Source organism: Camelus dromedarius, chromosome 6, assembly GCF_036321535.1.
Source record: "Camelus dromedarius isolate mCamDro1 chromosome 6, mCamDro1.pat, whole genome shotgun sequence".
Lineage (NCBI taxonomy): Eukaryota > Metazoa > Chordata > Mammalia > Artiodactyla > Camelidae > Camelus > Camelus dromedarius.
The window spans coordinates 45033877-45059420 of NC_087441.1; the positions used below are offsets into that span (position 1 = coordinate 45033877).

Consider the following 25544-nt stretch of genomic DNA (forward strand, 5'->3'; position numbering starts at 1 on the left):
CCTGGAGTAGACGGGTTGTTAGGATTGGTGGAGGGGGTGGAGGTGAAGGGGGCTATGGAGCTGGGAGAAGTGGGGAAGAGACTGAAGAAGAGGTAAAACCTGGCTCAAGTTAAAACTCTACAGAGCAGTGGCCATGACAGGCAAGCCTCTGTCACCACAGGAGCCTTCTTTTGTGATACTGTCTTGAATGTCTCACCACTCTATGGCATGCACCTGGACTCACTGGGTGTGTTTCTGAGAAACCAAAGCCAGTCTCTTCTTGCCAGCTGACTTCAGGGAGACAGTCCCTCCAGTCTAGCTGGGCAGTGTTCAGATGTGCCTGGAGGCTAGAAGCCCTAGGCAGGGTGCAGCCTGTCAGGAGCACTGCTCTCTGGGCATTTACCCACAAGGGAGCTGAAGTCACCTCCTTTTCAATCCTAGTTACTTTTGAGGTGGAAAGATCTGATCTTTTATGAGATGGACTTCATCGGGACAGTCCATTGCATTGTCTCAGTGGCCTCATTAGTTTATGACACAGGAAAACATTAGTTGAAACCAATTTGCAAAGACTCTGTAGATGAAAGCGTTGTAAAGAAACAGAATTTCAAGTTAATTCCTTCTATATGAATCAGACCTTAGTTGATTATAGTTTCACGTTGCTTTACCATTCTGCATCTTCCGTTGACCTTGTGGGTGCCTGCCAACATGGGAAATGAATGCAGAAAACCTGAGAACATACAATCTTTCCTCTTTTTAGACCCTTTACCTTGAAAAGTTAGCTCTGTGAATTCAGATTGTTTTTCCCTCATATGAAAAAAGAACTGCTTAACACTACTATCCATCCTCAAAATGTATAAAATAAAGCCTTAGCAGGGTATTTAAATTCTGCTGGAACCTGAGCCCAGCAGCCCTTCCCACTTCATCTCCCACTACTGATGTTTTATCAGACTCATCAGAGTTTTCTTTGAAGTCCCAGGAGTGTTTCCACACCTCCTCTGTCTCTGCCCATCCCTCAGCCCGGGTGCACCCCCCACCCTGCTCCACTTGATGGGATCCTACTTATTCCTCAAGGCCTGTCTCAAAACCGACTTCCTCCAGGAGGCCTTATTCATCTGGAGTAAGTTAACCAGCCCCACTCTGTGCTCTCGTGGGCCCTCTGAACCTCCATCCCACCTGTGCACACAGCCTGATGGGTCAGTAGTCTGCGCATGCACCTGCCTTTCTCCTTCACAAGCCTGAGCATTTGGTAAGAGTTCAAACATGTCTCACTGTATCTCCTCTAATACCCAGCCCAATGTTGCCCAATTAGTAAAGCTCAACCATGTTGGTGAAATCTGCCATCAAACTATGTTAGCTTATAAAAATAAACATAAATGTCAAGCCTGATTCTATCCCATGCAATGTAAGAGGCCCCATGGATTCACTTTTATGGAAGAAAATTAGTCACTGAAAACTAGAAATGAGTTGGCTAATGAAGAGAAAGATGAAGAATGCTCAGCCTCTCTGGAATTCAAAGACTTGTTTGTGAAAACAAGGAAATGCCAAATTTGGCAAATCAAATTAACAGATTTAGAAGAAATTACCATGGTCATCGTTGCCAGGGTCACAGTGAGACATGCACTGTCAGGGCTGCTGGCCATGCAATGAGTACAAGCCTCTCTCAAAGTAATTTTATAAAATGTCTCAAGAGTCTTAAAAATCTTCATTCTCCAGCAACACCAACAAGACTATAAGTGATAAGCTGTGATGCAGAAGAAGAGGTGTGTTTGTTAAATGTTCATTGCAGCCAGCATGATTTACATCCTGAAAAGTTGATAATCACCTAAATACCTAATAATATGTAAATGGTTCAATAAGTAATAGTAGATCTGTATAACAGTATGTTGTCCATTAAGATAATTTTTTTTAAAGTGTTTACTATCATGGGAAAATGCATATGATAGAATGCTATCTGAAAAGATAAGGCATAAAACTGAACATGCATTAATACCTCGAGTGTGACGGTATGTGTGTGCATACATGTACATATATGTCTACGTACCTGTGTATGTGTATATAGCTGTGCTATCTAATACAGTAGCCCCAGCCACATATACCCACTGAGTACTTGAAACGTGGCTGTCCAAAGTGAGATGTGAAATACATATGGGTTTTCAAAGACTTTGTAAGAAAAAATAAAGGGCTTTGTTAATAATTTTTATATTGATTATATATTGAATGATAATATTTTAGACATACTGGGTTAAATAAACAGTATTATTAAAGTTAACTTCACCTGTTTCTTTTTACTTTTTTACACGGCTTCTAGAAAATGTAAAATGACATCTGTTGACACATTCTATATCTGTTGGACAGTAAAGATGGAGAAAATTGCTAGTTAAGTTATCCCTGGGTTTTAGAATTATAGGTGATTTTCATTTTGTTATTTAAATGCTTCTGAACTCTGTTTTCTCGATGAGCATATGTTTCTAGTGTTTCACTTCTTTGGGGGAACCTTTTCCAAACTCCCAGACTGGTGTTAGATGCATGCACGACTCTCTACACTTTTCCTCAACAGCACTTATCAGGGTTTGAAATTATATGCTGTCTGACCATTTGGTTCACACCAGCAGGTTATAGGTCCACAAGTCTGGGACCCACATCTGTTTCACTCATCTTTGGGTTCCCAGTGCTTAGCTCAATGCGTAGTATATAGCAAGTATTTAATAAATAGTGGTTGGGTGAATGAATGCATGAGTGAGTGAATAATTTTTTTTAATGTTAGTATTTAAAAACAGTAAAGTCCAAATCATTACAAGTATAAAATCACAGTAAGTCATCATATAAGAGAAGTACATGCAAACTTCAGTAAAGGGATGGTCAGAACAGATTTTAGAGTTGCTGCAGCCACGAGATCTGTTGATGGGAGTGCAACTGATCCAGATTCCCAGCTGCTGCGCTCTGAGTCCACCAACAGTCCTGAGGCTGCCTTCCCAGGCGCTGCTCCCAGCCAATGACTAAGTGGGGCAGGGAGACTTAGGCACACCCATTCCTGTGGGAGGTGAGAGTCTTCTCACTGGTGGTTTTGGCTCAAGGACTCCCACTGGCCTTGTCAGAACTTCCTTCCTTCCTTCCTTCTCTCTCTTCTTCTCAGGGGTCAGACCTTCACCACCATCTGAGGATTTTCCTTGTTATCTCTGGCTTTTCTCCAATAAACTACTTGTGTGCCTAATCTCATCTTGGGATTTTTTTTCCTCAGAGGACCCAAATGATACATTTGCTTCCAAAATTTAAAAATGCATATTATTTACTTTTTTCCAATGGGCATTATATGTACACTGTACAAAATTCAAACAACACAAAATGTAAAAGGTGGGTGTATTGTAAGAGGAAAGTTTCTTTTGCATCCTTTTCCTCCAGCCACCTGTTTACCTTCTAAATTCTCATTCCTTTCCCAGAAGTCAACCTCTAATCTACTTTTTCATACAATTGTTAAAAACAAGACAACAGGCCCCAAATGGAGTCACTTATGCTAAGCTGCACGTCACCAAACCGAGACTTAATTACAATTTTAGCCTCTCCCAGAAATGGAATCTTAAAATAGTCAGTCAGGAGTCACTTGATTGGCACTAGTGAGGTAATCGCTTGAGAGACTCCTGCCATCCCCTAAAGAAAACTGACCTTGACATAACCAATCTGATTTTTGCTAGTACAACCTCCTGGTTCCTGCTCCCTTCTGCCTATAAAATCTTCCATTCTGTACAGCTCCTTAGAACTCCTTTTTATCTGCTAGATTGGATGATGCCTGATTCATGAATTGCTGAATAAAGATAAGATCTTTAAAATCTACTCGGATGAATTTTGTTTTTTTAACACCATATATAATATCCTTATGTTGCTTAAGAGTGTATCTTGACTAGCATTCCATGACAATATATATTATGCCTCATACTTGTTATGGCTCTGTGGCACGCCACTGTATTTCCACATTGATGAACATTTAAGATCTTCCAATCTTTTGCCATGACTATTGTACTTTTGTATATTTACTGTCTTTTCCCTTATGTACAAGTATGTCTGTGTTATAAATTCCTATAGATAAAGTCCTAGAAGTGGACTTACTGGATCAAAGGGTAAGGAAGGATGCTAAATTTTACTGCTGAATTGCTCTCCACAGAGGTTAGACCAATTTATACCCCAATCAGCATGACTTCAACACCCTTGCCAACATAACGTGTTATCAATCTCTTCATCTTTGCTGGTCTGGTAGGTTTAAATGCAGCATTGCATTTATCTTATTATATAAATGAAGTCAAGAATCTTTTCATACTTTTAAGAACCATTTTATTCCTTTTGTGTGAACTATTTTTTGCTACTGGGTGTTTTTGCTCTTTTACAATTGTAAGAGTTCTTATACTTAAGAAGTTTACAGTTTGGTTGAGATATCAATGTGCTAGATTTTTCCCAATTAGAATTTGACTTGTCTTTATTTTCCTTTATGGTGTTTTTCTTTGGGTTTATCAGGAAGAAATTTTTAAATTTTAAAATTAGTTAGATTTATCATTCTTGTTCCTGTATAGTTTCTATATTTTAGGTTATATTTAGAAAGGCCTTCGTCATTCTGAGATTTTAAAAAATAATTATAAAAACATTTCTGAAAATTATTTTTAAAATATTTTTTAAAATTAAAAATTTCCCATGTTTCCGTCTTCTTTCCTTCCTTCTTCCCTTTCTTCCCTCCTTTTTAATATTTTACTCTTTCGTCCCTCTATAATTAATTTTAGTGTAAGGTGTGAATTAGGGATTATGGAAGAGACTAGTATTTGTTAACCAAATCTACTTCCTCTTCTCTTGGGTACATAGCTAGACTACCTTTCCTCTCTTCCCTTGAGTTAGGCATGGACATACGACTGAGTTCTGACCAATGGAATGTGAGGGAAAGCCATGTTACCCTCTTATCTTCTCTCTTTCTCTACCATGTCTACTCACCATGGAGAAGGTTTTGAAGATGGAAGGTGCTGGATGGCCAGGAATATGGGAGGCTTCTAGGAGCTAAAATCTCCTGGCTGATAGCCAGAAAGGAAATGGGGTCTTGTTAGACCCTGAGCTGAGAACCCTGTCAGGCTGTGCCTGGACTTCTGACCTACAGAATGGTGAGTTAATAAGTAGGTGCTGCTTTATGCCGCTAAATCTGTGGTAATTTGTTACGTGGCAACAGAAAATGGATCCATCCTGATATCTATCTTTTTCAGATTTTTTTATGGTTACTTATTATTTGTTTTCTAGTAAACTATATAATCAGCTTATCTAATTATAAAATAATATTCTGATAGTAGTTTTATTATCATTGTTTTACACTTACAGATGAACTTGGGGCAAACTGACATCTTTACAATGCTGAATGTTTCTATTCAAGAATATGTCTTCCCTTTTTATAAAGTATTCATTTGCATTTAAAGTTTTCTCTACATAGTCCTTGCACAATTTCCTTTTAAATTTGTTCTGAACAGTTTATCTTTTTGTTCCTATTTTACATGAGGTCTTTTTTCCATAACATTTTTAACTGGTTATTGTTTCTACATAATTAGATTATTAATTTCCTAATGTTAACTCTGTACCAAGCTTCCTAAATAAATTTTATTATCATTTAGAATAGATTTTTAGTTGAATCTTTTGGATTTTTCAGAAAACAATCTAAACAATGCTTCAAAGAAGAATTTTACCTCCTACTTCTGAATTTTATACCTGTATTTTTTTTTCTCTTTAATTATGTTGGCTAGTGTTTCCAACATATTGTGAAATAATAATAGTAACAATATATATTGTTGTCTATTTCCTGGCTTTAATAGAATTGTTTCTTTTATTCTGGGTTTTTACATCATATTTATAGGTGAGATTAGGCTTTGATTTTATTTATTTTTGGTGCTATTTTTGTTGGGTTTTAACATCAATCTTACATAGGTTTCATAAAAAAAATTGCATCTTTGATTCTTTTCCTCCATTCTAGAATAGTTTAAATAGCATTGAAATTGCTGGTTTCTTAAAAATTTTATAGAATTTGCTTGAGAAACTATATAGGCCCATTGCTATTTGGGGGTTAGGTCATTAATAACATTTTCTAATTCATTTATGTTAATTGGCCTGTTTAGACTTCCCTTTCTGTTCTGACTTCTGACCAATTTTGGCAATATATACTTCCAAAGAAACATCCATTTAGCCATTTATTTGCATAATTAAGCAAAGCAACCATTTATAATTCAATTTCATTTTAAAAATTTTGTATATTTGTGTTTTCTCCTTCTTTATGGATTAGGTTACCTAACATCTCTGTATATTATTATTTCCCCTCTAAAGAACCAGATCTTGAACTGACTTATTTGTTAGCACTACTATTTTTCTATTTTCTAATGTAGTAAGTTAAGCTTTTATCTTTAATATTCTCTTCATCTGCTTGACTTAGTTTTACTGTTCTTTTACTGACTTCCAGAACCTGATTCATGATTTATTTTTGTTCTTTTTTGTTTATTGATAAAAATATTTAGAAATTGGAATTTCTTTCTGAGCACTGTTTTACTTGTATACCATAGGTTCTGACATGTAACATACGTGTTACTATTACTTTGTAGATTTTTCTCTACTTCCTAATTTCCTCTTTGATCAAAGAGTTAATGGAGAGCTTAAATTCTCCAAATGGTAATTTTAGATTTGTAATTATTTAAAAATCAATTTCCAGTTTTATTGAAATACTGTCAGAGAATCTGCACTATTTCTACATTTTGCAAGTCAATGAAGTATCTTTTAATCTAATATAGTCACATTTTGTAACTATTGCATGAATACCTTAAAGAAAATGCATTTTGATACAGTATTTGAATATTATTCATGAGATTTAACTTATTAATGTTATTTAGGTCTTTAATATTATTTTTATGTACCTGTCTGTGCTCAGATAAATGAATTAAAATCTTCCTTCTGCCATTAATATTTTTCTATTTCTCTTTGTATGTATATGTAGCCTTTGCTTCATAAATGTGTTGCTATATTATTTACTATATATCTATTTATAATTACTAGGTATTTGTTGTGATTTTCACCTTTATCAGTCTAAAACTTCATGCTTTGTCTTTCTCAATACTTCTTGCCTTAAATTCAACCTTGTTTAATTTTAGCAATGCCAGTTTCTATGTTTTTGTTATTCGCCTTTGCTTTGTAAGATTTTTGCCTATCTTTTATTTTCAAGCTTTTAAAGACATTGTTTTACAAATGTGTCTTATCTCAGGCCACAGGGACATTTTACTCCGCGATCTAGTTTAAGTTTATTACCTTATCTCAGCAGAAAATCTGGGCATTTCTAACCAGACTACTAGAACGTTCTTCTGCCTGCCTTCTGCCCCCTGACTCCAACACCAGCTCCCCTATATTCATTTTTCTAGTCATTTCTGCTCTGCCTTCAAGTGAGCTAGTGTGTTAGCCCCCCTCAACACAGGCCTCATACTAGACCACACAAACAACCTCTGAGCCTAAATCAAAATGCAGAACACTTACGTGATAATTGAGTATGAAGATACGTGCTCCTACTTCAGTCTCATAAGTAATGTTTATATAAACCATACAATACAAATGCACACACATTTGGCTCCATTAGGTGGAAAACCTGGGAGGAACATTGTATTTGGGAGCCTCTGATTTGCAGAATTTACTAAATTTATATCACTTTCCTCATCTGGAGTAATTAAAACTATTGGAAGCTAAACAGACATATATTTGAAACATAAAAGCCCCTGTTTATTCATGGTAAGAGTGGTGACTGAGCAAAGTGCATCATGACTAACTGTCTCAAGTATCTATTTTTGTATAACAAACTAGCCCAAAATTCAGCAGTAAAAGATAACTTACATCATATTATGTTCAAAGATTCTATGGGTCAGGAATTTGGAAAAGGCTACGTCAGAAGAGCTTTTCTCTGCTTCAAAATGTCAGAGTCTCAGCTGGGAAGGTTTGGAAGCAGAGGAACTCAGGACTGGGGACAGGAATCATCTGGAGGCATCTTCACTTATGTGTCTGGTGGTTGATGGCAACTGTTGGCTGGGACCTCAACTGGGCCTATTAGCCAGAACACCTACAACTGGGCTCTCACTGTAACAGGGATTTCTTCACAGCTAATGACCTGTACTTCTCACATGGCAGCTCAGGGCTCCGAAGGCAAGAATCCCAAGAGAACCAGGCAGATGCTATATTGCCTTTTGTAACTTAGCACCAGAAGACACAGAGAGTAATTCTGGCTTTACTCTATTGGCCAACCAGGCACTGAAACTGGTCAATGAGTCATTAAGACCCAGATTCAAGGGGAGGGAATATTTGCCCTACTTCTCATTGGGAGAAGCATCACAGAATTTTCAGACATGTTTTAAACCCACTATACCCTCACTACTCATCATATGGGTCTCTATCTCTCTGTCTCCCTGTCTCTCATTCTCACTTTCTCTCTCTCACACACACCATCACATACAATTACATCCACACTCACAAACTTATGTATAGTTGCTTGTTAATACTTGCTATCAGTGTAGAGTACCAAATTGTAGTGATAGCTGTTGTGGCACTTTGTAAGCAATAACAGCAAAATCAAAAAAGCGAAATATATCAGTTATTGACTAACAGCAAATATAAGATTATTCCATTTCCCAAAATATCTACAAATCACAAGGACAAAAATTTTGGATGAAGTTACACAAGATAAAGCCCAGAGTCATAAGGGTAATATAACTTGCTTTCTGTTTAATTATCCATGCATTGGGCTGGCTTCAGAGCTTCCCTGACTTCACCCATATTATCCTTTTCTTCACACCTGTAATGGCTTCTTCTTTCCTTGACATAATAATTGTATACCTTTTGTTAAAATTTACTCTAAAAGGATGCAGTGTTTTCTCTCTCCCTGATCCCATGACTGCTAACTTTGCTGTACCCACACCAACCTCCTGTTCATTATCATCACCTTGTTTCCCCCACTCAGTACTTCATTTGGAATGCCAAGACCCATGAGCTATGGTGAGGCATTTCATCCAAGTCTGAAAATGGTGGGAGGAGCAAGAATCCACAATATGTTGCCATTTGACATGACTGTGAGGTGGCAGCCAAGGAGGAGGGTCTGGCATAACTGCCCAAGTGCAAGCAGATTCAGTCAATTGGTGATGACTCCATTTGGAGCAGAACAAGTGGTTGAGGGTCCAAGAGGCAGTGGTGCCAAGAGAATCTGAGAAGGTGCATAATACGCATGTCCCATCCAGTTGGTAATTCCAGATCTATATCTGCTTTGATTTTTCTCCTTGTCCTCAGACCTACATCTCCAATAGGAAGTCCCAATAGCAGTTCAAAATCAATGTGTCCAAATCCTAATTATTTAACCCGCTCTACCAAAACATGCTTCTGTACCATGTTCCTTAACCCAGTGGAGGGTGTCACCATCCATTCACAACCAAGCCTCAAACATGAAGTTATTATGACTTCTCTTTCTCCCTTACTCCTTAATCATCAAATACTCCATATTTGATTTCCTTAATAACTCTCAAGGCAATACAACTGTTCCTACCCCCTTTGCCATCATACAAGAATAGCATTTAAAATGACATCTGACACCTGGGAAGTACTATTGTCCCTCAACTGTACCACTGAAATACATTTCTACCTGCTCTTTCTGCCTATGTGCTTGCTCTCTGTAAACCACTCTCCACACTCCAGAATAATCTTTCTAAAATATAAATCTCATCATATCACTCTCTAATTAATAAGCATTTTGTGGCTCCCTACTGAAACTTAGGATAGAGTCCAACTTCTTTAATGGGGCTTACAATCATCTTCATAGGTTGACCTTGGCCTATTGCTCAAGCCTCAGCTTTTCCCAATTCCCACTCAGTGCTTTAGCCAAACTAAATATTTGTAATTCTCTACAAATGTTATGTCCTCTTTCACCTCTTCTTGTGCTCCACTCTACTTGGAGAACCTTCCCTTTACCACTACCACTCCCCTAGTTTACACCTGTTCATGCTGTGCAACTCAGCTTAGACATTAACTCTAGGAGAGACCTTCCCTGACTACCTGCCCTCACCTGCCACACTATCAGTTATAAATGTGTTCATCAGCTGCAAAGAACAGAATCCTGGCTGACAGCAATTTAAGCAAGTTGGGGGTTATCTTTCACAAGTGGTGAGAAGGTAAGCAGTTGCTGATGTTGGTTTAGCTTTTCAGTGATGACATCAGAGACCCAGGATCCATCTATGTTTCATTCTGTCTAGGTTAGTATTCTACTCTAAATGTGTGGCCTCATGTGTCAAGATGACTCCTCTCATCACATCTATGTTCAAGGAAGGAAGAAAAGAAGGGAAAGCAAAAACTATACCAATAACTTTCCAGCAGAATTCTGTTTATCTCTCATTGGGCATGGCTATGACACATTTCCATTCCAACTGCTAGGAAAGTGGAGAGAGTGAATATTTAGAATTTCTTAGCCTCCATAGTAGAAGATGGCCAGTGAGAAGGAGTTCAGCAATGACTGGTGTGATCTAGCACAGCTGACTACATCGCAAAATGGGTGAACACCCTAGATTGGTGCTTCTGTGGGATCTTTATCATTACCTTCATCATTCCGTGTTATAATTATTCATTTACTAAATTGTCTACCCACTAGACTGTAAGTTCTTTGAGGTATAAACTGCAACTTAGTCGTTTTTGTATCCCCAGCATCTAGCATAGCATCCTAGCACATTGAAAATTCTCAGTAAAATTTGTCTCATATTGAACTGAACTCTATGTTCTAATAACAGCTAGGTTAGTTTACAGGCTATTCACTTTCACATGGTATGTGTTCCCACCATACATACAAGATAAAATAGACTACACTCAACAGTTCTGAATGCCCCATTTATGAGCCTTTTACAATAATGCAATACATAATATTGTATTATAATAATATTGTACAATAGTACAATAATAAATTCACTTTCTTATTTTTGAAAAATGTTATTGAATGAAGATATGTATACAATAAAGTACATAAAACTGAAGTGTACAGCTCAGTGAATTTTTTTATATATGCTATATACCCATGTAGCTACTACCTAGAACAATATATAGGACATCTTTTGCACACCAAGCTTTCTCATACTCCTATCATCTGCAAAGGTAACCACTATGACTTCTATCACTATAGATTAGTTTTGCATGCTTATAAACTTTATAGAGGTAGAATCATACAATATGTACTCCATTAGGTCTGGCTTCTTTCACTCAATGCTGTGGCTAGAGATTTACCCATGTTGTAGCGTTATTTTTCATTGCTGAATAGTATTCCATTGAATGGATTGCACCATGATTTATGTATCTACTCTATTGTTGATGGACATTTGAGTGGTGTCCAATTTTTGCTTATTACAAATAGTGTTGAGATGAACATTCCTATAGATATCTTTCTGTTTAATATATACTTAGAAGTGGAATTGCTGATCATAGGGCACTTTAACTTTGGTAGACACGCCAGTTTTTCAAACTTATACCCCTTTTTTACCACTAGCATTTTAGATGATTCATATCTTCTTCAACATCTGCCTTTGTCAATTATTTAAATTGTAGTCATTGTATTATATGTGGTGTTGTGGTTTTAACTTGCATTACATTTTCATTTAATTTCCCTGATACTAATAATACTGAATATCTTTTTGAATGTCTGCTTAGCATTCTGAGATCCTCTTTTGTAAAGGGCAGTTTAATTCTTTGGTCCTCTTTAAAAAAATGAGCTATGTATGGTATGCTTATGGACATATAGGAAGTCTTTACAAGGTCTAGATACAAGTCCACTGTCAACCATATACCTAGCAAGTATCTTCTCCCACTCCATGGGTTGTATTTCCATTTATATAATAAACAAAATTTTTATTTTTAATGAAATCCAATACAGTCAAGTGGATGATTTTTTAATATTCTGAATTGAATTTTTTCAATATTTTCCTTTAAGATAATTAAGATGTTTTCTGTCCTGTTTAAAACATGAATGCCTACCCCCAAGTCCATGAAGATATTCTAGATTATCTTCTAGAAGCTTTGCTGTTTATCTTTCAATTTGCTGTTTATCTTTCACATTTAGATCAGTGATTCAGCTGAAATTGATTTTTGTATATAGTATGAGGTAGGCGTCAAGGTTCAGTTTTTCTCAAATATGTACCCAACTGGCCATCTTCCCCCCATTACCTTGCAGTGGTGCCTTTCCTGAAAATAAAATGACTGAATTTCTGGGTGTGGAATCTCTATTTTGTTCCATTAACCTATTTGTCTATACTTGAGAGACATTCTATTTTAGTTACTGTAGCTTTATAATAAATCTTCGTATTTGGTGGTGTTAAGAAAATGTTTTTTCTTCCTTAAGATAGTTTTTGCTATTCTTGGCCTTTTGCCTTTCTGTGTAAATTTTAAAATTTGCTTGTCAATTTCCACAAAAATCTGGGCTTTTGATTTAAGTTTTATTTCATTCTCTCAGAGATAATCTTCACTGCTCTGTGCCTTGATGTTTCTCCATGCTGTCAGGCAGTGGTGTTTTAAAGTACATACTTTGTGATTGTTCCTGACAGGAGGATAGTCTTATATCAGCCTCCTCCTTGTAGCCAGAAGCAGAAACCCTTTGCAAACCTTCTCAATACAATTCTATAAAAACAGAAGTTCCATTGTAAGAAATCTATATGACAAAACTTTACTTATATAAAGTTAAAAATCTTATTTTTTGAAACTGGATCCATTCAACTTCCATTGAGAGAAGACACGACTCAAATTGGGTTAAACAAACAAACAAAAAATTGTATTGGCTCACATAATTGAAAATTTCAGGCTCCTAGGAGGATCACTGTATGCCAGATTTCAAATGAAGTTTATCAGGATTCAATCTTATCTCCATCTCTCTGCTCCACTTAATATCGAATGTTGAGGCCATTCTTAAACATGCTCGCGCCCAGAAGATGGCTATCAGCAACTCCCAGAACTACATACTTCCAGGTCCACACCCCAGCAGAAAATGAGTCTTTGTCCCAGAACACCTGGAAAAATCTCATTGGCTCTAACGGGATCACTGCCCATTTCTAAACCAATCACTTTGCCTAAGGAAATTTGATAGAGTGATTAGCTTAGGCCCAGGTCAGGTTCTTGATTCCTGGACCAGGGGCAGAGTCGGCTCCTCCAGAGATCCATGGATTGAGAACGGGGTTAGTGGTAGTTCCCAAGAGGGAAGTTAGGATGTGGTTTCCAGGAGAAAAGTGAAATAGATGCTGGACAACTAAAAGAACAAATATCCCCTAGCCAAATCCAGTCTCTAAATCCATATCATCTGAACATACTTGGGAGATCATATCTTCCAAGGTCATTTCCATGATCCTACTTCTGGGACTGTGACCCCACTCTCTTCACACTGCTACCTGCTTTACACCGTCCTCTCCATCACACACACTCAGCTCTTCATCCCTGGCATGTCCCTCCTCGTGTGTTCTCTTCTTCTCACTCTGAAGTCTTAGCAAGAGTTGGGGGTAAGAGTAGCAGATGGATGAGGTGGTTTCTAGTCCCTCATTGTCACCATTTTCCTTTTTTCTATTTCCTTAACAGGACAAGAGTCAGATGATCAGACTTAGCTTCCTAAATATTCTTTACTGCTATGATTCCAAAAAAGTCACTTCAGTACTCTCTCAATTTCCACAGCTGCAGATGGAGCTAATGATATCTACTTTGCCTCTTTCCAGGCAATAGCTCTAAAGAGTCATATAAATGAGGGAGAGTAAAAGGGGGACAGGTCTGGAGGCTACATCCTTTTAAATGGCTGTTGAGATTTTGTTTGATGCTTCTGCTAGAGACATCTTAAAATGTGAGGGTTTTTTCCAAGCATTTCAATGATTGTGAAGGTTAAATGAAATATTTTGAAAATGTTTATAGACTCTGAAGCTCTTAGGAGATGTTGAATTGTATGATGGGCTCCAAACAGATCATTAGAAAGCTCTTGTCCCACCCCAAGAATTGTTTGTGTGCATCACTTGTCAAGGGTTTCCACCTCGGGAACAAAAGCACAAGTTTCACTGAAGTCCTCTGGCTTAATCCTCTTAAGAGTCATTGAAGCCTCTCAGAATTGATTCAGAGATCGTCAAGTACCTTCTTAAAACAGAAGGTTCTTTCAGATTTTCTTACTGTTCCTGGTTCTGACAAAGCCACTCAAGTGTTCCCTGCTACCCACCACCATTGCCCATATACCACTTGGAGCCAGAGAATTTGCCCAAGGTTAATCTGCCGGGAAATGGCTGGACAAGGATCTTTCTAGAGTCCACCCTTCCTCCACATGGCCAGCTAGGACAGCTCAGTCACAAGGGGTATTGTTAAGTACGAGGCTGCAGAGGCCTCTGAAACACAGACTTTGTTGGAACCCTGTGAGAGGAAGAAGTGTCTAAGCAAAGGTTGTGTGTGTACAAAGGAAGGGCAGGTCTGGAAGTGGATTCAGGAATATCAGCTCTTAGACTGGTGCAGGTACATAACCCAGGATTGAAGTCATAAGACCAAATGCCTTAATGATCTAATTGCAGAGCCTAGCACAGAGCCTGACTTTATGGATGCTCAGTTGTGCTGATGGTCAGGGTGGAAAGGAACAGATGGACTTAAGAGATGGTCTGGACAGGAGGCAGATAAAATTTGTGACTGGTTGAACATGAAGGATAAAGGGTAATAAAGAGTAAACTATGGCTTTGGGTCTGGGGCACTGGCAGACACAAGGATGTTTGGGTGGGATGATTAAGAATTCAATGGGTGGGTTTCCAGAGCTCTGGAAACCCTATCAGAGACTGTACAATGTGATGTGGTTTCTTAACAGAAAATTTACATGAAGTTATCATAGGTTTTGACTGTAAAATATTAAGCCAACAGAATATGTCTTATAGAATTTTCCTTTAGACATAGAGTACAAACTATTAGACAGCCCCCATCTCCTCCTTACTAAGGGAACTCTACTTTTGTCTGAGGCAGCAATGAGAGTGACTCAATATTTTCATATTCCAATCTCCCTTGCCAGATGACCATGGAACTAAATCTAGCCAATGAGACATAAGTAGAAACTTTGGGGTTGGACCCAACTAACTGGGATGTGTATTTTGCTCTTGGACTTTTCCCTTTCTCCACTTGCAATGTGGACCTGATGGCTAGCGTTCCAGCAGTCATCTGATGACTACAAGGACAGAAACCACATGCTAAAGATGGCAGATGAAGGAATATGGGTACCTCACGGCATTGTGGAGCCATCATACCAAGCTCTGAGTGCTGTCCCAAAACTTCTATTTAACTTAACATCGAATTTGTTATGTCTGTTTTTCAGATCACTGTCACTCACAGCCAAATGCAATTCCTTGCTGATACACCATTGTCTTAAAAATTATGAAAGATCATTAATTTCAGAATGAGTTTTAGTGTTTTACAAAAGTAATAACAAGAATAAGGTGTTAGTCCTTGATTCGAAATAATAAGCATCAACCCTATAAGCATGTCTATCATGTACAAAAGCTAAAAGGAAGCTTTTGGGGGACCTGTGAAAATAGTCACTAAAACAATCCATGTGTTGTACCTCTTTTCAAAAAGATTGAAAGAACAGCATGTCTCAAATGCTATACAAGTCAACCCCTGCTCGTGACTGTCATTTTGCACTTAAAACCATCTATTACTTTTAGTGCCAAAGAGTCTGATCAATTCAAAAAGCATCCCGGTTCTCATTGTGGTGGAACTGTGTGAAAACAAACTCACTCTTAGCAATCACATCCCAAGAAGATCACAGTTGTTCAGGGGAAGGAGGGAGGCATCAGGCACCCACATCCACATCAGGATCCCTCATCGCTCTTAGAACTGAATGGGAAATTTCTGTTTGACTGAAAGCCATCAGAAAATGGCTGCTTCAACTCTGTTTCTACTTCACGTCCAGCTCCACCCAGTCACTGACTACCTGACCAGCCAGGCCTAACACCATTCTTCAGTGGATGATCTTGGCTTAATCCAGCCCAATTTGTAGATAGGATTCACCCCAGGTCAAGGGTAAGGCAAAGCCTTTTGACAGAAACCTGGCTTAGGAGGACCCCTTGTGGATTTGATCAAGGGCAGTAGTGATTCTTAGAGCAAGGGGGATGGGGTAGGTGGGGAGGGAGTCGAGATGAAACCCAACTGTGGGTTATACAGAACACACAGCACAGGTGTGTATGTCACAGGTATTTTCCAGCCAAAATGCAAATATACACTTCAGGAAGGTGCCCTAGTCTGAAGCCTATCTAGTTTCAGGCCTGAAGCTCTGGGCATCATCAGTGTTCTCCGGCCCAAGAGCTTCACTGTGTCAGCAGCCTTCGCGGATGCAGAGCTCATTACTCAGGCACCTAAGTAGTTCTGTTTGAAGGGCAAATTTCTTCTCTCCACATTAGTTCAGCTGATCTATTAGGTAATCCAGAACTCGAAAAAGAAAAAGAGAAAAACTTCAACTTTAATTCTATAGATCCCTTAAAATAAAGATACTCCAGTAAAGCCAGGTTCACAGAGCGTGCAGCTCACTTGATTTGCTTAGAACAGACTCCCACTCAAGGGTGAGCCCTTTCAGGAGCTGCCTCTGAATTTCTCCCTGACCCTGAAGTTTTTGGTACTTCAGTGTCCTCAGTTGTGAGATGGAAGTAAAACACATTCAAAAGTCTTGGCAAAGCAACGTTCTTGTCTCCAGGCATATTCAGAAAGAGGGGCAGGGCCTAGAGACCCAACTCCAGATTGGTGAAAAGCGAGTGTAGACATACTTTCCATGCTTTACCTAGGATGGTGGGAAGTGTGTGTTGACAAAGGAAGGCCTGGGCCGCCTCCCCGGCTCCTCACACAAACACAGCGACCTCACAGTCACAGAACGTGTGGAGTTTGCACCGTGTGCGTTCTCTCGTTTCCTGGATCACTGGCGCTGGTCAAGAGATGTCTCAGCTGCAATCCCACACAGTGTGGGAACCCCCATTAAGAGGTCAGGCAGCTGCACATCTGATGAGAAGGAATTCACTGCTTCTCGAGGCCTCCCGCTCCCATTTTTACATCTAAAACTATACAGCCCCCCAGTTTCCATTCATTGGCCTAGTTTCGGCCCTGTGGCCCTCCACCTAGATTATGCACTTCCTCATCCTCCTACTTGATTGATTACATGATGATCACCATCATGTCACCCCAGTGAGTCTTCTCCCTTACAGGCCATAGAACCCCTGACATGGACCATGATTTCCCACCACTTACCTGGCTCCAGTTTGTCAACCACCCTCTTCAAAAGCATTGCTGCGGAGCCCAGTGTTCACATGGCTGTGCACACAAGCTCAAGGTGAGAACTTCTAGGCCCTACGCCTCTGTTGGGAGAGCCCCTGGTTGCACTGACTTCTTTGTCAATCCCCAGCCATATTGAGCCTCCAGTCAACTAAAACTCACATCAATCTTCTTCAGTCTAAACATGTGCCTTTCACTTTCCCAAATCCTTTCTAAGAGGAGGAACGATGTAGATTAATAATAAATGCTGCTCCTGCTGCAATTATTGTGAAACCACAGTACAGTTCTGTCCATTGACCTTAGAGCTTCCATCCCAACATTTCAACCAGTCTCAAGATTTTCTAGAAATCTGATCTGTCATTTGTCATTATTAGCTATACTTTCCAGCCATGTGGCATCCACAGACTTGATGGGCCTGCTTTTTCTTTCTTTACTCCAGCCATTGATACCTTGTCATGGAAGCTGGCTATCTCTACCCAAGGGGTAAGCCGATGTGATCTAATCTGTCTTATGCTGGGTTTGCTCAAGGTCACACAACAGATCTATACACTGTGGAGGTGGCACTGGAACTCCAGCCTCCTGAAGCCTGGATTGGAGATTTTCCCACAATGCCATGGGGCTGCTACACGGGATGCTGGCCTCCCTGAGGCCCTGCTATACCCAAGTGGATGCTCATCATCCACTCAGCAGGCAGGGTCTCCACATGCTCGTCAGGGTGAGAAACTGTGTTTATTATCCTGTGTTGGCTGACATGGAAGACCATAGCTACAGACAAAATTGTTCTCCACTCACATTTACTTCTAGACTTCCAGGGTCACTGACCAAACCCAGCTGGTTCCTTACCCTTGACAGACCTGCCTATGCTGCCCAGCTTGCCACCATGGTGTGGACACACTCTGACCTAGGCACTGAGAGACTTGGGCCTCAATGCTTGTTCCATCATGTTTAATTCTTTGACCTTGTCTGACATATGCGACACATCCCTGAGCCTCAGTTTTCTCACCTAAAATAGAGGACACACCACTCTTCCTTACAGGATAGATTTAAACATCGAAGGGGAGAAAGAATATAAACATTTTTTGAAAACTATCCAATGCTTTGAAAAGTATATTGTTATTATCAAATGGGTACAGAGAACTCCAAAATGAGTCAGAACCACTTAAAATTCCTTTTTAAATCAGTTCATTATATCCTATTTATTCATTTCTTTCTCTTTTTTCTCTTAAAAGTCCCAACAAAAACAGAATATTAAGAATGCATGCGGGGAGCACACTGAATACAAATTAACTCTGCAATGTTCTTTAGTCACTTTGGCAGAGAAGTGATACACCTATTAAAATACCCCAGGCAGAGCTGGCACGTACTCTGCTGATAACCCCAGCAGGTGACGACCTTGGCACCATTACAAGGGCAATATTTTCAAATGGATGAACTATTCCTGAACAAAGTGTCCAGTGTACTAGGAATAAACAGTCTTTTCATCAACAAAGCCGCGTGTCTTCTGGTTCCAACAACCTTTCCCAGAGATAGTGTCAGAGAGTGGGGAGGACCAGGAAGCAGCACCTCCTGGCAACCTGCCCAGCCTTACTCACCTCTCCTTAAGAATCAGTGACTGAAGGGGGCCTTCAAGCCTCCCTCCTCTGGAGTTTTCATGATGACTTGTCTGCACATTTTCAAAAGTAGGACCCAGTGCTGTCCATTGCTCTCCTGGTCAGACCTCACGGTGTTCCTGGTAGGAGAGCAGATCAGGGAATCAGCCCTCTTCCCATGTCAAATGGAGTCCCAGAGCCTCATGAGCAAAGGTTTGTGCTGGAAACTCACAAACGATATCACCAAGTGTCACGAGGCCAACCCTAGGAGGAGGATACAGGTGTCCCAGGATGGTCCAAAAGAGGGTACATCAGAGACTCTGAAGACAAGACCCTTGAGAGAAAATTCCCTGGGAGAGCAAGAAAGGACTCTGGCTTCACCAGAAATGAAGCACATCTGCAAAACTCAGCCAGTGGGACTCGCTCCCTCCCCTGCGCTGAAGAGGCCACAGCTGGCTTGTTTTGCAGTTCCTTCTTTCATCCACACTACAAGTGTTTATTGAGCACCAACTGTATGCCCACCATTGTTCTAGGTTCTGGGGACAAAGAATAAACAAGACAAAGTCCCCACTCTCCTTACATGCTGGTGGGAGTAAGCAAATAATAAAAGAAACCAATAAGTAAATGTCTAGTGTGCCAGATGGTGATGAGTGGGAAGAGGATTGTGAGTGGAGGGGCAGTGGGCATGAGCTTCTGTCAGGGAAGGCCATGCTGTTCATGCAAACTTGACCAGAAGTCTGAAGGAAGTGAAAGATTAGGCTATGAGACTGTATTCCAGGCAAGAATATACTTGAAGCAGCAAAGAAGAGAGTGTTATGGTGTGGAGCCCACCAAGGAGAGAGGCAGAAGAGATGAAGTGAGAGAGGTCATGGGGAGCCAACTCATGCAGGGCCTGAGAGTCCTTTCAAGGACTTTGGCTTTAATTCCAAGTGATCTGGGAAAATACTGGGGGCAGGGGCAAGACTGGAAAAGAAAAGTGAGATAATCTGATTTATGTGTCTAAAGAGCATCCTGGATATTCTATTCAGAACAGCAGAGAGACAGGAAAGAATGTGAACAGGGAGACTATTAGAATAGTGCAAGGGTGTAAGCAAGAGAGGAGAGCAGGGGCTTGAACTCAGATGGCACCAGTGCAAGGGTGAGATGAGGCTAGGGACAGTTTTAGGGTGAGACCTGTAGGAACTGTTAATAATGGGATGTGAGAAGTTAGAGACAGAGTCACAGACTGGTCCATTGTTTTGGCTTAAGCCCCTGGGAGGGTGGAGCTAACGTTTTATCAAGAAGGGAAAGATGATGGATGAAGTAGGACTAAGGGCATCAGGAGTCTGGTTGGGGACATGTTAAGTAGGAGGTGTCTAGTAGATGACAAGTAGAGATGTCTTGTTGGCAGGTGGATAAGCAAGTCTTGGGTCCAGGCTACAGATGTAAACATGGGAATCATTATAGTAGACAAGGTATTTAAAGCCAAGCACAAGGGTGATATTAACAGAGGGGTGAGTGCTAACAGAGAAGAGATCCAAGGACTGGGCACTGTGGGCAGTTAACACAAGGGAGAATTAGCAAGGATATTACAGTGAGTTAAGGATTTTTTTTAATGGAAAAAAAAAAGAGGCCTGAAGAATATGTGAATAAAGGGGGAGGTATAGCTCAGTGGTAAAGTGTAAGCTTAGTGTGCACGGGGAGGTGGGTTCAGTACCCCCATTTAAAAAAAAGGAAAGAATAAGTGAATACAATTTCTTGAGAAGGAACCACTGATCAACTTTGCCAAATGCTATTTGGTCACGTGTGATAATGATGGAGTATTCACTATCAGATTTAGAAATTTGGGGGTCACTGGCAGTTTTATTAGGCAGGTTCACTTCTGTAACAAACAACCCCAAAATCAATGACTTAACACAAGAAAAGCCTTATTTCTCACTCATGTTACAGTCCCATCAAGTGCTTGGTAGATGGCTTTCCATGTGTTGCTTCAGGTACTCAACTTTCATCTTCAGTGTGTGGCCTCCGTGGTCACCTTGGAAAGGGAAGGGACAGTCCCCATTGAAGCACACCCATGTTCAAATGCCTCAGCCTGAAGGTTCACGTTCCCATGCCAAGAACTAGTCACTTGGGCTCATTTATGTGCAAAGAAATTCGGGAATGTCATTTAGTTGTGTCTCCAGAAGGAGTAAACAGTTGTATGACCATCAAGCCAATTTCTTCCAAAATGGCCTTAGTAAGCTCTGTTTTTGGGGATGGTGGGAACAAAAGACTGATTGATGGGCTTTCAAGAGATAGAGGGAAGTAGAGAAATGGGATGGTAGCTAAAATGAGATTTGGAATCAAGAGAGGTTGTGTGTTTTGTCTGCAGCTTGTCTATATGATGGAATGGAAAATGACCCAGTAAAGAGGAAAAAATGCAATAATGCAAAAGAGAGAGGGGCTCACCACTGGAGAGATATCCCTGAGTAGGTGGAATGAAAGGGATCTAGCTCTCTTTAAACTTCCTCATGCATAAGAATCCCTTGGAGAGCCAGTTGAAATACAGATTCCCAGGCCCTATCTCAGAAATTCTGATTCAACAGGTCTGGAGTGGGGCTGGAGAACTGGTACTTCTGACAATCTCCCAGGTGATGCTGATGCTGCTAGTCAGGATTGAGGACCACACATTGAGTGTCACTGACAAGCTTGGGAAATTCATCCCTGTACTAGAAGGGAAGGCAGAGCGGATTGGCATTGATGAGGGTAGGCAGGTGGGTGTGGTGGTGGAAATGTGGAACTTGTCAGTTCATTTTTCTATTATCTCAGTGAATCAGGAGGCAAGGCCATCAGCTGGGCGTGAGGATGGGGGAGGAAGACTGGGGGTTTGAGGAAGGAGGAGAAAATGTGAAATCTTTGTCTTGGAGAGAGGGAGAATAGTTGTGTAACAGGCCAGCACCAAGGATCTACGTGCAGCTGTTATGATGAACTTAAAGTAACACCAGGTAGCCACATCCAGCCGTGCAGGTGCAGACACAGTGGGCAGGGTCATGGTTTTGCCAAGAAGGTACAATGAAGACAGGAGTCAAAGGGGGTTGATTGTGCATTAATGGGCAGAGTGACAATGAGGGACCAGAAAATCAAAGCAGATAAGGAGGGCAGTGAGGGCTTGTGGGTGATGATGAGGTAGTGAAAAGGTGGTAGATCAATTGACTGTGGATCTCCATGAGGCTGAAGAAGCATTGGAGAGAATAGAAGACTGAGATGGAAGGAGAAACTGTGATGGGAGAGTCGGGTGTTTGAAACTGAGATTATGGAGGGAGCACATATGGTAATGGTAACATCAAGGGCATAGCCATGGGCATGAGTGGCCAAGAAATCATAAAGGGCAAGGTTACTGGGAGGAGAGGAAGTTGAGGAACTGGAAGGCTGAGTATTAGAAGGACCACGTTTATGGCTGTTGAAATTACTGACGATTGATTATCAAGAGTATTGTTGGAAGAGCACTGAGAGCTATTGTTTTCAAACTCTCCTTACAGAATCTGGTGCTCTAACGAGGGCAAGAAGTTCTGAAATATAAATTCTAGACCCCCAAGCAAAAGTTTCCCCATGAGTCTCCTAGAACTAACTGCAAAATAAAGAAATGGTCCAACAGGGGCTGCCTGGAGAGAGGCTGAGCCAGCAGACAGGAGCATTGCTCTTGCTGGCCAGTATTGGCCTCAGAAGAGCCCAACTTTCCCCAGCTCTTTCCCTGATTAATTTGAAGAATTAAGAGTGACGGCGAGATGTTGAGAACCTGAGGTGACTCATCACAGCCCGTGAACAATGATGATGTCTCCCCACACATTTTATAGGAAACAGTAGGCTGCTGGCTTATGACGTCTTGGATTTCAGATTTAACTACTGTGCGTGTTCTAGTGCAGAAGAGACTAAATATAGACGTCTAATTAGGAAATCGCAAAGGAATACCAAAGCCGCATCAATGGTGAGCAGAAGAGCCATGAGTTATGAGTGCAGACAGCTCGCTAAGTGAGTGGTACCCCCACCAGAGGACCCCACTCATGACAGGGGTGTCCCAAGAGAAAACATAGCAGCTTCAATACATTATGGAGAATGGACATCCTCCCTTCCTTCACATGCCCGAGCAGAGCTGCACTTCTCAAGAGTCCTCACTGTGTGGACACACTGAATTCTACCCAGCACTGTGCAGTGGGTTCCTCTCTTCCCCTGCATCCCACCCTCCATCAGATCCATCCATCCCTGAGGCAGAAAGGGAGCCCGGACCCATGCTGTCCTCTCTGCTTACCCTCCAGGCCCAAGAATCCACACACAGAACCTGGCCCCTTCCTCTGCGTAGACCATTGTGGCAAATCAACACAGGGGCTGGGTGCAGGGAGGGTGGAATAGGGGCGACTACTCTGGCCACGTATGAATCCCATCTAGAACTGTGTCTGTAGCTGTGTAGTAAGCGAGAGCTAGGAAGAAAACAGGAAGGCAGGAAGAATTCACATCCAAAGCTGTCCTTATCTCTGGATGACAGGATTACAGATGACTTGTCCATTTTTTCATCTGTATTTTCTAAAATGTCTAAAACGAGTATGTGTTACTAACATGTGTGGGAAACTCCTAGTAAACCTGTTGTGTTGTTTGTAAAATGCTTAGTTGGATCCGTTTGCTTTGACGAGACGCCCACTAACCTCGCAAGCCCACCCCAGGCAAACAGCTAAGGGCTCGCCTGGCGCACACCTGGGGCTCAAGTGCAGCATATGGTGCATGACAGTGGCAAGTACAAGAGAGCTGGTGATTCAGTGTTAGTGTCGCCTGGCAGGAGCGCTAAAACCTGAGAGGATGGAAAAGACAAGAAGATGTGGGAGGTGATGCTGTTCTCAGGAGGGAGAGGACACTTCGTGTCCCTTCAGTTGGTGATTCTCTGTCTAACCCAGACTGTGTAGGACAGACCGGGATGTCCTCCTGTGATTTAGCTGCCTGGTGAGCAAAGGTCAATGTTATGTTGCACTGGCCAGTGTTACAGAAGAGGACCCTGGGCTACCCAGCTGAATGTTAATTTTATTTTTCCCACTTGGTTTAGATTAAATTCAGAAGTACCCCAAGTACACTGGCTTTGTCCTGAAGGTTGAGGTCAGATTCAAAGACCTCTGGTCCAGTATAAATAAACACACAATGACCTCCAATCAAGGACAGACCCTAGGTAAAATTGTTAAATGAATAAAGTGCATCTTTGGAGCTCTCGCTAAAAAGGAAAGAGTGGCTGCTTCTCCCCAGGGCACCTCACTTTCTAGGGTCCCATGCAGGTAGCCACTGCAGTGCTTCCTCATCTGGAGTCCCCGTCCCCCAGGATTCTCATACTGGACAGGCTCCTGAATCTGAATGCACATGCTGAGGTGCTGTAGCCCATGCCACACCTCCCACCATATCAAAATTGTATCTTAACTTGAGGCTTTTTCTAGAAAGACAAGGCCTTATCCAAATAAACAAAATGCTAATGATAGAAATTTCAGGTGGACCTACAGGGTGCCAGTCAGGGAGAATTGAGGGGGTACAGTGAAGGGTCAAGGGGTCCCCGAAAATGACACTTTACTTATACTTAAGTAAGTCTCTGTTAACAAGAATGCTGACTTACTAGAAGGGAATTTTATATGGAGAAGAAAGGAGAAAAGGGAAAATCAACAACATCCATATTCTTTCATTTGCTTTTCTCTATTGTCCTTTGCAAGGGCAAGATGATATGTAGCCCCATGATAATATGCTTCAAGACTTTTTTTTTAATATATGATTTACTGGGACAGTATTTCTCAAAATGTGTTCCAGGGACCCCTGAGGAGTGTCTTTGAGTCAAAACTATTTTCCATTTTAGAGGATCTTTGAGTTCAAAACTATTTTCATAAGAATAATAGACACAATTTGCCTTTTTCACTCGATTGAGTTTCCCAATCTAGAGGATGTGATGACATTATTGCATCAAAAAATGTGGTCCAAAACATTTAGGAAAAGCTTTTAGATCCACTTAGAGAATTCACAATGTCCAGTAGCATATTAAAGGCTACTATGAGAAGTTTCATAGTAAAAAAAAAAAATCTGTTTAACCTGGTTTAATATAACATTGCAAATTTACTTGACCACGGAATTTATTTTTGTTTTGTTTTAGTTGTGGTTGCTTGGTTTGGCACCTGTTGCTATCATGTTTCGAGAAATGCTCCTCCAGGGGTAAGAGAGTAAGCCAGGAATCCTTTGGCTAAGGAATTTATTAGAGATCCCTTATGTGGACCAGAAGTGAATAAAGACAGGGCACTGGTATGTCAGGATAGTGCAGTGGTCCAGAGCAGAGCCAGACTGCCTGAGTTCAAATTCTGACTCTGCCTCTTACTAGCTGTGACTTTGGGCAAGTTACTTAACCTCTTTGTGCCTTGTATTCCTCATGCATAAAATGAGAAAGATTATATATCTGTGTGTGTACACACATACACACACACCATATATATCTTCCAACAGTGCCTTGCACATAGTAAACACTAGATAAGAATTCGTTATCATCTATTCCTGTACCAAACATGCTGGGGTCAGTATCTAAAGCTAGGCCACTAACTAGTGATGTGACCCAAGACAAGTCATCTCTCTGCCATGGACTCCATTCTACCCCAGTATCGAATCAGAAAGTGGGCCAAGGCAGTCTCTGAAGCCCCTTTTAGTGCTGATATT

General features: G+C 40.7%; 1 protein-coding gene across 1 annotated transcript in view; it reads right to left on the reverse strand.

Annotated features, from left to right (window-relative positions):
* Positions 1–25544, reverse strand: part of ARMC2 (armadillo repeat containing 2) — a 176957-nt gene that overhangs the window by 134650 nt on the left and 16763 nt on the right. Inside the window, exon 2 of the mRNA XM_064486802.1 lies at positions 18873–19009. The gene's annotated coding sequence lies outside the window, so the exon portion shown is untranslated. The remainder of the gene's footprint in view (positions 1–18872; positions 19010–25544) is intronic.